At 35.6% G+C, this 13,652-nt stretch overlaps 1 protein-coding gene, 1 long non-coding RNA gene and 5 other non-coding genes across 7 annotated transcripts in view; 2 read left to right on the top strand and 5 right to left on the bottom strand.

Moving 5' to 3' along the window:
• Nucleotides 1–13,652, top strand: part of rdgA (retinal degeneration A) — a 734,186-nt gene that overhangs the window by 326,947 nt on the left and 393,587 nt on the right. The window lies entirely within an intron of this gene.
• TRNAC-GCA (transfer RNA cysteine (anticodon GCA)) lies at nucleotides 208–279 on the bottom strand. The gene has a single exon. It is a non-coding gene; the product is annotated as a tRNA-Cys (tRNA).
• On the bottom strand, nucleotides 1,600–1,671 carry TRNAC-GCA (transfer RNA cysteine (anticodon GCA)). Its single transcript has one exon. It is a non-coding gene; the product is annotated as a tRNA-Cys (tRNA).
• Nucleotides 5,189–5,260, top strand: TRNAC-GCA (transfer RNA cysteine (anticodon GCA)). Its single transcript has one exon. It is a non-coding gene; the product is annotated as a tRNA-Cys (tRNA).
• On the bottom strand, nucleotides 6,375–6,446 carry TRNAC-GCA (transfer RNA cysteine (anticodon GCA)). Its single transcript has one exon. It is a non-coding gene; the product is annotated as a tRNA-Cys (tRNA).
• TRNAC-GCA (transfer RNA cysteine (anticodon GCA)) lies at nucleotides 6,888–6,959 on the bottom strand. Its single transcript has one exon. It is a non-coding gene; the product is annotated as a tRNA-Cys (tRNA).
• On the bottom strand, nucleotides 9,762–12,410 carry LOC141400074 (uncharacterized). Its single transcript, XR_012412075.1, has 3 exons — nucleotides 12,237–12,410; nucleotides 10,993–12,168; nucleotides 9,762–10,935 (listed from the first exon to the last, which is right to left on the bottom strand). It is a non-coding gene; the product is annotated as an uncharacterized lncRNA (long non-coding RNA).

Genomic DNA, 13,652 nt, shown 5'->3' with positions numbered 1-13,652 from the left:
CCTTCACCGTATTTCAGAATGCAAAGAAGTCTTTTATTTTTAAGTCAATTTTATATGCCTATGTTGTGGGATTTATGAATATTTACATATATGTTTCACAGTATCGTAGTATCTTTTATATTCCTCACTACACATCCCTATTACACGCCAAATATGTATATTTACGTGCATATGCATAAAACATAAGGAGAAAAAAATGAATACTTAAGGGGACACCCGGGTTTGAACCGGGGACCTCTCGATCTGCAGTCGAATGCTCTACCACTGAGCTATATCCCCTTCTATATTTAGATTCCATTTATTTTCAATTTTGTAGTATTTTTTCGATTATTGTTTCATTGTTTTTGCTTTACAAAACTGCGATTCTAAAATCACATCCCAACTTTTAAGATAAGATTTAAAACTTCAACTGTAGTTTTCATGTTTGACATATTTTTTATCAATTTTTTTCATTTCGAAGTCTATTTTAAGAACAAAATGTGTGGGTTTGAAATGCAATTTGAAACAGTTTTTGTTTCGATTTTGATCCATTGTTGAAATTGTGTGGGTGTTGGTTGGTCTATGTTTGATTAACATACAAAATGCACTGTACAACAAACAACAATATAGAGTTAGGCGAACTGTTAGTGGTGGTAAAAGGTTAAGCTAAGTTTGGTCACAAAAATTACTATGAAATGCATAAGAAAAAAACTATGGGAAGCCTTATATTTTCTTTGTCATGTTTATAAATACAGTTTTTTGAGTTCAGATAAGGCCAAAGGAATTCTCAAATCGAAGGTTTCTTTGGTCATACTTATAGTCTGAATTCACACGTACAAACTTACTTTGCTGCAAAATTTGTACGTGTGAATTTAACACATTTAAGCGAATAATTTACATTTGGAAATAAAAAGTATTTTCGTGAAGAAATTATTGTAGAATAACTTTGGCACACGTTCAACTGTACAAGCAATTCTATGGTTTAATTCATTTTTTGGAAGGGATCGAAGAATGTAGAGGGCGCGTGTCGTGCCGTGACTAGTGCGTGTTCGTGCCTTCACAAAAAACTACGTTTTTTGTAAAATTTGAATCCTGCATGACAAGATTTATCACAACTTGCACGTTGGTCACGATCGTGCTAAATTTTTCAGTAAAAATGTGGCCCATTTAAAAGAGCAAAAACGAAAGTAGACTCTAAATACATCGGACATTTCCTTTGGCATAGTTTTTCAATTTCATCGGGGAACTGTGTGTCCGAAATGGTTTTTTACGTCAAAAATCTATAAATCGTAACGATATCTTAAAGAGAGTTGTGTGAAGTGGTTGACATAATTTCGGAACGAAATGTCAGAGCGAAATCCGATCGATTTCGGAACGAAATCTGAAGAAAATCATTGGGAAATTCGGAAGGGAAATTTAATTCCGACCGACATTCGCTCCGATATCGGAACGAAATCGGTACAAAATCTGAACTATTTCCCCCCCGAAAAATCGTTTAGAAATCGGAACGAAATCTGAACGATTTTCCTTCCGACATTTTTCTGACGTGTCGGACATCCGACACTGGGTACATACATACATATCTATGAAAAAAAACATAAAGAAAAAAATTGAAACTTAAGGGGACACCCGGGTTTGAACCGGGGACCTCTCGATCTGCAGTCGAATGCTCTACCACTGAGCTATATCCCCTTCTATATTTAGATTCCATTTATTTTCAATTTTGTAGTATTTTTTTCGATTATTGTTTCATTGTTTTTTGCTTTACAAAACTGCGATTCTAAAATCACATCCCAACTTTTAAGATAAGATTTAAAACTACAAATGTAGTTTTCATGTTTGAAATATTTTTTATCAAATTATTTCATTTCTAAGTCTATTTTAAGAACAAAATTGGTCTGTTCCTTTACTTTTGAAAATGGTAAAACCGGCAAAAGTAGAAAAAGTTGAAAACTGCCCCCATATGAATTGTATGGTGTCTGAAGTAAAGGAACGCTTTTCGAGTAAAAAGTAGTAAAACTTTAAGATTCTTGCACGTAAAGGAACAGACCAAATGTGTGGGTTTGAAATGCAATTTGAGACAGTTTTTGTTTTGATGTCGGCTTTTGTATCGATTTTGTTCTATTGTTCAAAATTGTGTTGTGGGCGTTGGATGGTCTATGTTTGATAAACACAAAAAATACACTGTACTACAACAATATTGAGTTAGGCGAACTGGTAGTGAGCTAAAATAGCACATGCATTTGATCACCAAAATGACTATGAAATGCATGACAAAACTGGTCACAGTTTGAGTTTAGAGCAGCAATCGGCACACAACAAAATTGAGCAAACATTTGGTCTGTTCCAGTACTGCAAGAATCTACTAATTTTTACTATTTTTTCGATAACATAAAGGAAAAAATGTTATCGAAGTAAAAAATAGTAGCTTCTTGCAGGTTCTGGAACAGAGCAATTGTGTGATTACATGGTTTTTCAATCAGGGATGCCAAATGTTCCGAGGTAAAAATCGCTACAGCCACATACGCACCATAGGTCTGTAGCGATTTTTACCTTAAAACAGTTGATATTCCTGCTTAAACAGTGGTTTTTGTACGTCAAAAATCACTACAAGTAGCGGGAAAACCGCCAACTTGGCACCCCTGCTTTCAATGCGTTAATAGAAAGAGAAGCTCTCTTTGCTTGCTCGCGAATATACCAGTGTTTTTTACTTCTGATTTCGGTAGGAATTCGGATCGATATGTCGGAAACAAATTTCCCTTCGTACAACAACCACCTTTCGTATATATGTATCTAACTCAGTGATGGCCAAAATCACTCATTTGCAGATTATAACTTGCGCTAGTGGGTGTGGAAACGTAAACAATGCGTTAACCGAACGAAGGTGTTTACAGTGTACGTGTGTGTGTCGTGTGCCCGCGGGCATAGGAAAGTTGTTGTTGGTGGCTATCACTGATCTAACTCCTTGCTGTTATATATATACGAAAGTTGGTTGGTTTCACCTTAGTTTGTTGTCGAAAAACAAATTGGTTGGCTATAAAATTCGCATATAAAATTTTTAAATATTTTAAATATAAATGCAACATATAATAGTTCAAGCTAGTGCTGATAGACTCAACATATTCGCACACAAAAAGTTTACATTGTTCTACTATAAAGTTGGGGTACACAAGATGAAGTGGTTGACATAATTTCGGAACGAGAAATGTCGGATCGATTTCGTTCAGAATTCGGAAGAAAATCTTTGGAACAAATGAGGAACGTGAATTTTTGTCCTCCGAATTTTCGTACAGATTTCTGAACGATTTCAGAATTATGTCGTATGAAAATCTGAGGTACCTTCCGAATTTTCGTAAAGATTTCTGCATGATTTTGAAATAATGTCGTATGATTTCGAAGGAAAAAAATTGTTCTCTACGCATCCTCTTTTTTATTGATCAATTTTTCTTTGTTCTGTTTTTTTAGAAGATTATAATTTCAAACATAGGTATCTAATGATTTTCACTCTTATCATTATGTAGTTACATTAGAACAATGTAAACTTTGTGTACGAATATGTTGAGTCTATCAGCACTAGCTTCAATTATTATATGTTGCATTTATATTTAAAATATTTAAAAATTGTATATGCGAATTCTATAACCAACGATTTTGATTTTCGAAAACAAACTAAAATATTGCTGAGGTGTAACGGATGCTGTAAATGGATACATTTCAGGAATGGTTCAGGCCTGACCTTCCTAGGAAGTTCTGCGATAGGATTATGTTGCTTAACACTGCGTCAACTTAATCCCCAGTGAGTCTTCGTTGTCGCCTTAAGATTATGAATCTCCCCTACATTCTCCCAAACAGTAGTACCAGCCGCAGTCATTAAGGCGAAGTATTGCTGTTCCCCTTCCTGACATTCATGCAGTTTAACTGTGATGATCTTAGTGGGAAAATCAAGGATATTCTGGATTTTATGAGTCGAAGAATGTAGCGCAGCGAATGTAGCGGTGGACTTGCAATCCTATTCAACAGCAACTCTGTCCAATACAGACGTATTTCGCTTTAGTGTGACTCTACCCTGCAAACATTTTTTTTTAAATTTTCAATCGCTTAACGATAATCTGGGATTCGTGGGGAAGGTCAATTCAATCTCGAAAGAGCGCGCCTAAAAATCTTCTGCGAATAACTATGTCTAGGAAGCGAATCCCTAGGAAGAATCGCAGATTAATCATCTGGAAGATCTTTAGAAAATTAAAATGTTGCAGGGTACCCTGCAAGCACAATTTTTTCTTATACTTTTCAAATTATCGCCCTAGAGAATAACAGAATACTCTTCTGGAAGAGCAACATATGATTGTCACTGACATTTTTGATTTGGTTGTATATAATTCTCATATACACTTTCGACAGAACTTTGATATAAATGTCACGCATAATATTAAGAGAATTAACAAAGACAACGCATGCCCAGGTTTTGCAGAGTTTAACTAGAAAGACAACAAAGTGAATGAGAAAGCAGTATATAACTGACCGCCACCTACAACATAGGGAATAGTTAAAAATCATAACAAGGGCAGAAAAGAAAACAAAAAGGGGGTAAATAAAACTCCAAAGACAACAAATAAAAAAAAACCCAATGAATAATTCTATTCTTTCTTTTTTACTTCTTACTATGGGGGTTATCATGAACGGTAATTCCCCATGAATTGTTTCACATTCTCCCTTAAGTTGCAACGGCGGAAAGACGAAACTCACGGGGAAATTTCATTCATGATAACCCCCTATATATTTTAATCTTCTAAAGAACTTCCAGATGATTAATCTACGATTCTTCTTCGGGATTCGCTTCCTAGACACAGTTACTTTATGTTGGGGATTCGCAGAAGATCTTTAGTTGCACCCTTCCCATTGAATTTATCTTCCCCGCGAATCCCAGATTATCATTAAGCGTTTGAAAATTAAAAAAAATGTTTGCAGGGTTGTTATTTCTCATACTTCATAATCCATGACCCGAATATTTGCAGATTGGCATGTCTGTTTTTTGTAGTGCAACATGTCAAGTGGCAATTTTCCATACCATGATGCTATTATGACTAGGATGAGGTTCTCCCTCAGATTTAGAACAAAATAGCTGGGAAAATAATAAACACTTTCTTATTTGTCGGAATATCTGTGAGACAGCACAAACCCACAACACCACTGAGCTCAATGTGTTTGTGTGGGGGATATAGCTCAGTGGTAGAGCATTCGACTGCAGATCGAGAGGTCCCCGGTTCAAACCCGGGTGTCCCCTAATTAGATTTTTTTATTTTTTATTCTTCTTAAATAATATTTATTTACATTTCATATTTGTCGAACAACAGCTGGAAAAACAGTTCGCGAGCTACATTGACGTTCATACACCCATGATATGGCTTTTAAAAAATTCCTACGTTCTATTAAATTTTCTTTCTTTCTTATAAATTAGGATTCTATGTAACCTGGAGAATCCTAATTTATAAAGAAAAAATTTATTTCCACGAAAAACTGTATGCACATGGATTCTCTCCTTTTTACTTTTTATCATTAAACGATTTTTGAATACATCATTCCATAGCTAATTTACATATCAAAAACCATAAATATACCTAATAAAATTTATCATCTTCCAATTGATTCATATTCGTCAGGTCACATAGAAAAATGTGTTTCTTGCACAGAGTCACAAAAAAACATCTCAACTTTCCTTCATTGGCAAAGATAAAAATGCAAATGAGGTTTTGATGATTGTCATTTGTTACTTTATCTTCGTTTTCACTCTACGTTATTGATTGGCAGGCTGCCTATGAAAAGGAAAAGAAAGAAAGAAATTTAACATTGATAATGAGAATTTGCAATTAACGTTTTCTTCTTGGTAGCTGCGTTAAAACATTCCCTTTGATAAAGCTCATCAAACTTCAATGGTAAATAATTGTGCATTTAAATGATGGAAAGGTATCTATTAGAACAATGTGTCTGTCATGTCAAATATATGAGTAGCTATTTATTAAAGATACAAGGATAAAAATGAGGTTAGGAAAAAGCCTAGGAAAAAGCCGCAAATAAATTATTGTTTACAGGACAGACAGGCACTATTATTATAATTGCAAATAGCCTATTTTGAGAAAGTAGCTGTTTATTAAATGAGTTTACTCGATACACTCCACAATAATTATTTGTTTTACAATAACAACAATTTTATATTTAAAGTTTATAGTACGGTTACACTAGTTTTTTTGCCGGGTTAACCCACTTCGAGAGGATTTATTTGACGTTTGCGCTATGGAATTGACATTTGAAATCCAAACCCACTGGGTTAATCCGGTTAAGTGTAACCGAGGACATTAAAGTGAAATCTTTAGTACCATAGCTTGCAAAATTTTCTTTTTAGGGGACACCCGGGTTTGAACCGGGGACCTCTCGATCTGCAGTCGAATGCTCTACCACTGAGCTATATCCCCATATTTAACACAATGAAAATAATGTCTTTATTCAATTTGGGACTTGGAATAAAATCAAAAAATTCTTTGAATGAAAAATATGTAAAAAAAAATTAAAATAGGAGTTGAAATGAACAACTTCATTGAATCGTATGAGATTTTTTTAACTTGGCCACGATATTTTTTGGATGAATTAATTTCGACTTGTTTTTTTTTATAAACGTCAGTCGTTCATTAGTCGTTCTTTAATATCAAATTCGAACGATGTGATATTGTAAATTTCCAAAATTGCTTAATTTTTATATAACTTTCAAAGTAAACGAGCCTTTCCTTATCAATGTGTCGACTTCATAAAGTGAATATGTACAAAATTGTTTTCTTTTTTGGTCACTTAGTGCATCATCGTAAGGATGGATGTTGATAAAGTCCTGAAGGGACCTAGACATGAAAAAAATTTTGGCCAGGGGACACCCGGGTTTGAACCGGGGACCTCTCGATCTGCAGTCGAATGCTCTACCACTGAGCTATATCCCCTCTGATGATGTAACGTTCGTTGCAGTCGACAAAGTTCTTCAAACAAATAACAAACATAAACATATCACACATTTAATCAAAGAGTGTCATAACTCAAAATAAATTTTATTCGAATTAGGTTAAGTTTCTTCACAATCACAGTGGTCGATGATTTCCCTTTTGCACTGAGAGGGAGAATTTGAGGGTATAAGCATCTCCTACTTCATAGTTTTATAATGTACTAGCAAATGCCCGCTACTTTGTATGCGGAAAGGAAATAAAATATATATGAACAATATTTAATATGGAAGTGGTGAACACTGGTGATTCTGTTGTACCAAAACCTATTTTTAATACCAACATTTAATCGATTTAATTCCTTTTAGTACTGTACACTGTAGTTTGAATTTCAAAAAAAAAAAAAAAAAATATCTGCCGTATCGCACCCCTTCACAGCTACCATATTTTTTTATTTTGAGTTTCCAAAACTACTACCTCATATCACAAACATACACCAACAGCGACTCATATTGCCAATTTCAGACTTGACTGCTGGTTTTATCCCATCACTAGACATCGGATTTTGCATATTTGCATATTTTTTAATATTAAAGATACGAAGATTCTGATTGGACCAAAATTGGTTTCAAAGAAATCTAAATTAAATGGCAGGGTCATATTTCGTATTTATTTTGCATATTTGCATATTTTGCATATGCACAAAATATGCAAAAAATATGCAAAATATGCAAAAAATATGCAAAATATGCAAAAAATATGCAAAATATGCAAAAAATATGCAAAATATGCAAAAAATATGCAAAATATGCAAAAAATATGCAGAATATGCAAACAGATTTTGGCCGAAAATCGTCATAAAAGTCGTTAAATTGTCATTTAAAGTTGGAAAAACCATCAAAAAATACATAACAGTGTTCTAAACTAAGACTGTTGACCGTATAACGTCGAATTTTTCAGCAGATTATTATGTTATTGAGACCATTTACGACAGTGTGGTGTAGTGTATAAAAATATGGTATCGTAATACCATTTTTTATTATTAAACTATGTAAAAATATAAAATTTTATAAAATATCAAACGTTTTATGTAAAATTCAATATTTTCTTTTTTGCAGCATCTTAATTTAATTTGTAGCATTGGGCTGGTTTTAACTCAAAGGACCAAATCGATCTCGGATTTTTTAGCCGGAGAGCCGCCTAAACATTTTAGTATCTTTAGATTTTAAGATAGCCAAAGTTTGAGCACAATTCGAATATGTTAAAACGTGGTACTGGGGCCTCGAAGTAATGAAAATCATTTTTTTTTGTTTTTTTTGCTAATTGGCGACTTCGACGACCCATACATGTGGAACGGTTAAAGCTACTTGCCCGTATTACGCATTTAACTATAAGCTATTCTGTTCTTAACATTTCTTGCTGAACAACAAAGTACGTAAGTGTTACTGAATTCCAGATAATAAACCCAATGTCCCGAAAAAGGCCTTAGGGCAAAAATGGAGTCTATTTAAAAAAAAAAATTTTCTTCCTATATTATCAATTTTTTTGCGAATGAAAACGAATATATTTTACTTTATTTGAAAATGTTGCCTATTAGGGCGAAGGTCTATTTTTTCTATTCATTCCTCGTTGGAGTCGAGCTTAATGACCGATGATGTTTGCAAGTGAAAAAGGAAGGCTGAAGATTCGAACCCCCACAACCACCATTATGTGACTTGTTTCACCTTTTGTAGAAGCACATCAGACACTTATGCCCGTAATTTCAACGTCTGGGTGAACGGGTACGTAGCTACCTATTAGTTATCTTTACCTACGCGTTTGGTAATTCCTACATGCCATTTACCGAGGCGTGTAAATTTTAAAATCATGTGGTAGTATTGGTGATTTTTATTCATGATTTCGCAAAATCATTGCCACATAGAAGTGTTTTACAACTTTTAACACATTGGCAACGATTAACCAGGTAAAATCCTTGGTGTAAGTAACACGGCCGTTTTTGACTCGGTAACGTTACTTATGCATTGAAATTATAAAATGTTGCTTACACGGGAGATATCTGTGAACTCATAGATAGCTACGTCTTGAAATTTCGGGCATTAAGGGACTAACATAATGTAGTTTTGGAGCCATCTGGGTACAGATGACAACTTGGCGATGAACTCGACTCCTTGCTATGTCGCTCACAATTTTGAAGATATTTGCCATCCTTTACCCCTCCTGGTAATTGATGTTCTGTGGTCAAGTTGCATTATCTTTTTCAAGAAATTCAGAGTTAAAGTTTAATCTCTTGAACAACAATTAAGTCTCACTTGTAATTATGCCTGGTAAACCTTTTTCTAGGAATTTCGGCAGTTGATTTTTGTAAGTTTGGATGGATTATTTCTGGAGAAATTTCTATCTTTGCTTTGTTAAGATTTTTGTCGTCGTTTGGATCTTTACGGTGTTTTGCACTGTAATGTGCCTGGCAAGTATGACCTCTATTGGTTACCAAGGTGACAATGGCATTTGACTATTTTGGCTCCGGCTTAAGCTCTAGCGGCGAGGAGGTGCACTTGGGCACATACAAAAAAAATATATCAATTTATAAGAAAAACAGGAAAAACCTTGTTGTTGTATTGAATTTGGTTGTTGTTGTTGTTGCTGGTACCCCTAGGTGGAATTTGGGTACCCTGTGCCCTCCCTATGGGTTCCTAACATGAACCCCCTAATGGGCCTCTGAACTAAGAGGACCCCCAAACTATTTTCTTCACTGACCCTTATACCTTCTTACCTTACCGATTCATGATTACATTCTACTCAAGCATCTTCATTTCATTCATGACTTCAAACAATTTATTGTGCCTAAGTAGGGCTCAAACAATTTCATATAACTTATCTTAACTTATTAATTAAATTAAGCTTAAGTTAATGATAACAGGTATTTCATTATACAACTTGTTCATCCTTAGGATGAAATATCTTTTAAAGTTATTTAAAATCTATATAATTAAATATAAAGCAAAAATTAATAACCGGTTTGGTCTTCCCATCAATATGTGCCAATTTGCACAAGCGATATGGTAACATTAAAATTTTTCCCTGCCTAGTCGAGCTCGAAAAGATAAGGAAATGATTTTTCTATCTCAAAGACAGATGGTGTTGTTATTTTAGATAATGGGATTACCAAAACAAAAGTTGGTAAACATCAACAAAGATAAAAGTTTATGTATAAAAAGAAATCAGATAAATTACAATTCCTATAAGCCTAAAAGTATGCTTCGAGGAAGCGTAATTTAGATAACTTTGCAAAAGATTAGATTTCAGATAAAAAAAAAACAAACTATTAGTTAAACTGAAATAGGAGTCTGTGTATAGCAGTATAAATTAGAATAATACTATAGATCAGATAGATGGCAAGAAATAATCGTATAAGATTGTATAGGAAAGAATATAAGGCCAGGTGGTATAAATAGGAAATCGAAAAGGTATATATCTTACAACTAGACAACAGGTGAATTGTATAATTGCAAAATATAAATATGAATCATTTAAAAGTCAATAATCATTTAACAAAACTTTTGGACCACGTATGGTAAACCATGCAAAATGATATACTATGGCTTCCCATTATACTGTCCATAACTTTTCTTTCAATATTTTAAGACTTACGCAAACTTCCTATACTTATAACTCTTGTGTGTTCATAAGGCTGGATGAATGATGTAAACGTCACGGCTGTTAAATTGTTGTTGCTGCCAGATGATATTGATGTTATTTACCACTGCTTTTGCTGCCAGATGTAGACGATGGTAGGCTGGACTTGTTGTTGTTGAACAGTTGTTGATTCTTGCAGTTACTGTTGCTGTTGACTGCGTAGTGTGGACTTCAGTTCCGACGAGATAATTTTGCTGGTAACAAACACTGCTTTTGTTGACTGTTGCCTTTGTGATGAATAAAATGAGGGATGTTGTTTGTTGATGACGATCACTACTGTAGAATTCTGTTGTGGCCAAAATAATTTTGATGATATTTAGCGCTGTTGTTGTTGACTATTTACCACTGTTGTTGTAATGAATACGTTGAAAGCACTGCCGTTGTTGACTATTGTTGGAGACTATAACAGCTAACTATTGCCTTTATGGCCTACAATTGAGACCGTCCATTATAGATGAATGTGGTGACGTAGGACAGAATGTTCTAACAGAACGTTGATGCAAACAGAGAGGTGGAGGTAAAATGCATGAGAATGGTGGTGTTTATTCCAACTTCTTGATGAGGTGTACTTAACAGAGCAAGTTAATGTTTCACAAAATCTTATGTTGCCAGTTAAGTGTTGTTAATTTTACACAATGGTAATAATGTTGCGGCCCAGAACCACTGAACATCACTTAATTAAACAGCAGGAATTTTATGATGACACCGATCGGGTTGTTGTTAATTCTCACGTGGAAATCGACTTGATGACTTTTGATTGTCAACACTGTGTTCTTACCAGGGTTTATGTTGTGCACAGATGTGTGCCACAACAGGTGGTTATAATCCGAGTTGGTGACGTAACAAAATGAACTGCTGTTGCACTGGGATGTAGAAGCGATGCAATTTATTAGATTTTTCCAGAACAGTATGGACAGACAAATGGTCGATCAGGTGGCGTGTTCACGAATTAGAAATGCAGGATTCCGCCTTATTGTAATCCAATTTTGGGTTGAAAATTTGTAGACGACTGCTTGCACTAATTTGTGGCTTACTAAGTTGCTGTGCGTAGCCCAAAGGTTAGATGGTTCTGGAAGCCGTCATTATGACACGTGTAAAGTTGAACAAGGCCATTCCAAAATGGTGGATGGGCGAACGACTGTCTTATGGTCAACCAGCAAGATTCCAGTGATGATACGATGTCTTCAATTATGTTTGGTGTCACAATTGGCGGGGTGACAATACGATACAATTAAATTGCAGACGTGAACCACAAACTAGAAGTGTGTTTGTGTGGAACACATGGCGACTGGTGTTGCTGTCGGGAATAATTTTTGGACGAAGAGGCAAACGTGTTGTGTGGTGTGTGGCTGCATGCAATTTTTAGGTTATGGAAACTATTGCATGTGCAACGAATTCATAGGTGTTTGGGGCGTATTGGTGGAGATGGTGTGTCTTATGGGAAGATGCACGTGGTCAGGCCTAATGATGAACGGCCAACCGCGTGTAAAGTACAGTTATCCTGCCCAGTTGCAACGTTCTGTAAATTTCCAGAAAAAAAATGAGAATTTTCCTCCGAGTTATTTTCCGCGAAAGCAAGCAACTTACCATTTGATGCTGCAATTATTTTTCGAAGAATAGGAACAAATGGTGTTAACAATTTTGTTCTTGAAGAATTAATAAAATTGTGTACAGCCACACTTGCGAGAAGAAGTTTTATGACTTCTTCGTTATTCTCCTTTTTTTTCGGCTTGTTGCCTCTTCAGAATTTTCTACTGCAATGATTTTTGCAATCATGGCGCCTTTTTTTTTGCAAGCAAAATGTCAGATTTGATCAGCGCGGTGCCGACAAACATTTGGACGGCGTTGAACAGCTGATTAAAATACAGCGGTGTAAAGTGAAGGTGATCCTTCACGTTCGGCGCATCGAAGGGTGACATAACAAACCCGAAAAGTTACCGAAGACCAGTCGCAGGTCCACTGATTCGGGAAGTCAGCCTTAATATGCCGCATGTGGTGAGGAAGAACTGCGACCCTGAGATTAATCTCACAACGACAAAAAAAAATCGAATAAAGCCGGGCAACTATTTCGCGGGGACTATATGCTGTAGGTCCTTCGCGTGATATTTCCCTATACTCCGGCCTTGCATGTCCTCAACTTCGTATAATGCGTTTCCCACTTTCCGAACCACTCTACACTTTGCGAATTTTCTACACAATTTCGCATTAATATTGCGCGAAGCATCGCTTAAGACAAAATTGCGTCTCAAGATTTCTTGCCCTGGTTTAAAATCTACCTCTCGAGATCGCGTATTATATCGGGCTGCCGATTTGTCATAAGAATCATGAAGTTTTTCCTTGATCGTTTTCCTGACTATTTCCAGCATGTTTTGTTTCGGTATAATTTCAACAGCTCCGTCTTCAAGAGTTCCTAGTTTCGTTGACAAATCATATGCGCTGGCGTGAGTGACCATATGCGTTCCAAAGAGTGCAAAATAAGGCGAACATCCGATTGATGTATGCACAGTAGACCTAAGTGAACATTCGATGGCCGAAAGATATCGGTCCCAATCTTTTTGGTCTTCGGATACATATGACCGAATCGCCGCTATGATTGTACGATTTGCGCGTTCCGATGCATTCGCCTGTGGCGAATACACGGCATTTCGCATCGGTTGACAACCATATCTTTTTAAGAAACTAGTAAACTCTGAAGAAACGAATTGTTTACCGTTATCCGAGTGAACTATCTGCGGTACACCGAATTTATGAAACACTTCTGCCTCCAAAAATCGAATGACGTTTCTCGAATTAGCTTTCGCTAGCGGTTTCAGCAAAATAAACTTCGTCAAATGATCTAAAACGATGAAAGCATAAGTATTGCCTGATTTCGATCGCGGAAATGGTCCGATAAAGTCTATAAAAATTTTCTGCCAAGGCCTGTCAGTCACAGTTTCACTTCCCATCTTCGGGCGTAAGATTTGATTCGGAGCTTTTGTCTCCTTGCAAACAATACAAGAATTT

This window comes from Musca autumnalis, unplaced genomic scaffold, assembly GCF_047663935.1.
Source record: "Musca autumnalis isolate F117 unplaced genomic scaffold, ASM4766393v1 scaffold_3, whole genome shotgun sequence".
Lineage (NCBI taxonomy): Eukaryota > Metazoa > Arthropoda > Insecta > Diptera > Muscidae > Musca > Musca autumnalis.
This window is presented reverse-complemented; position numbering and strand designations above follow the sequence as displayed.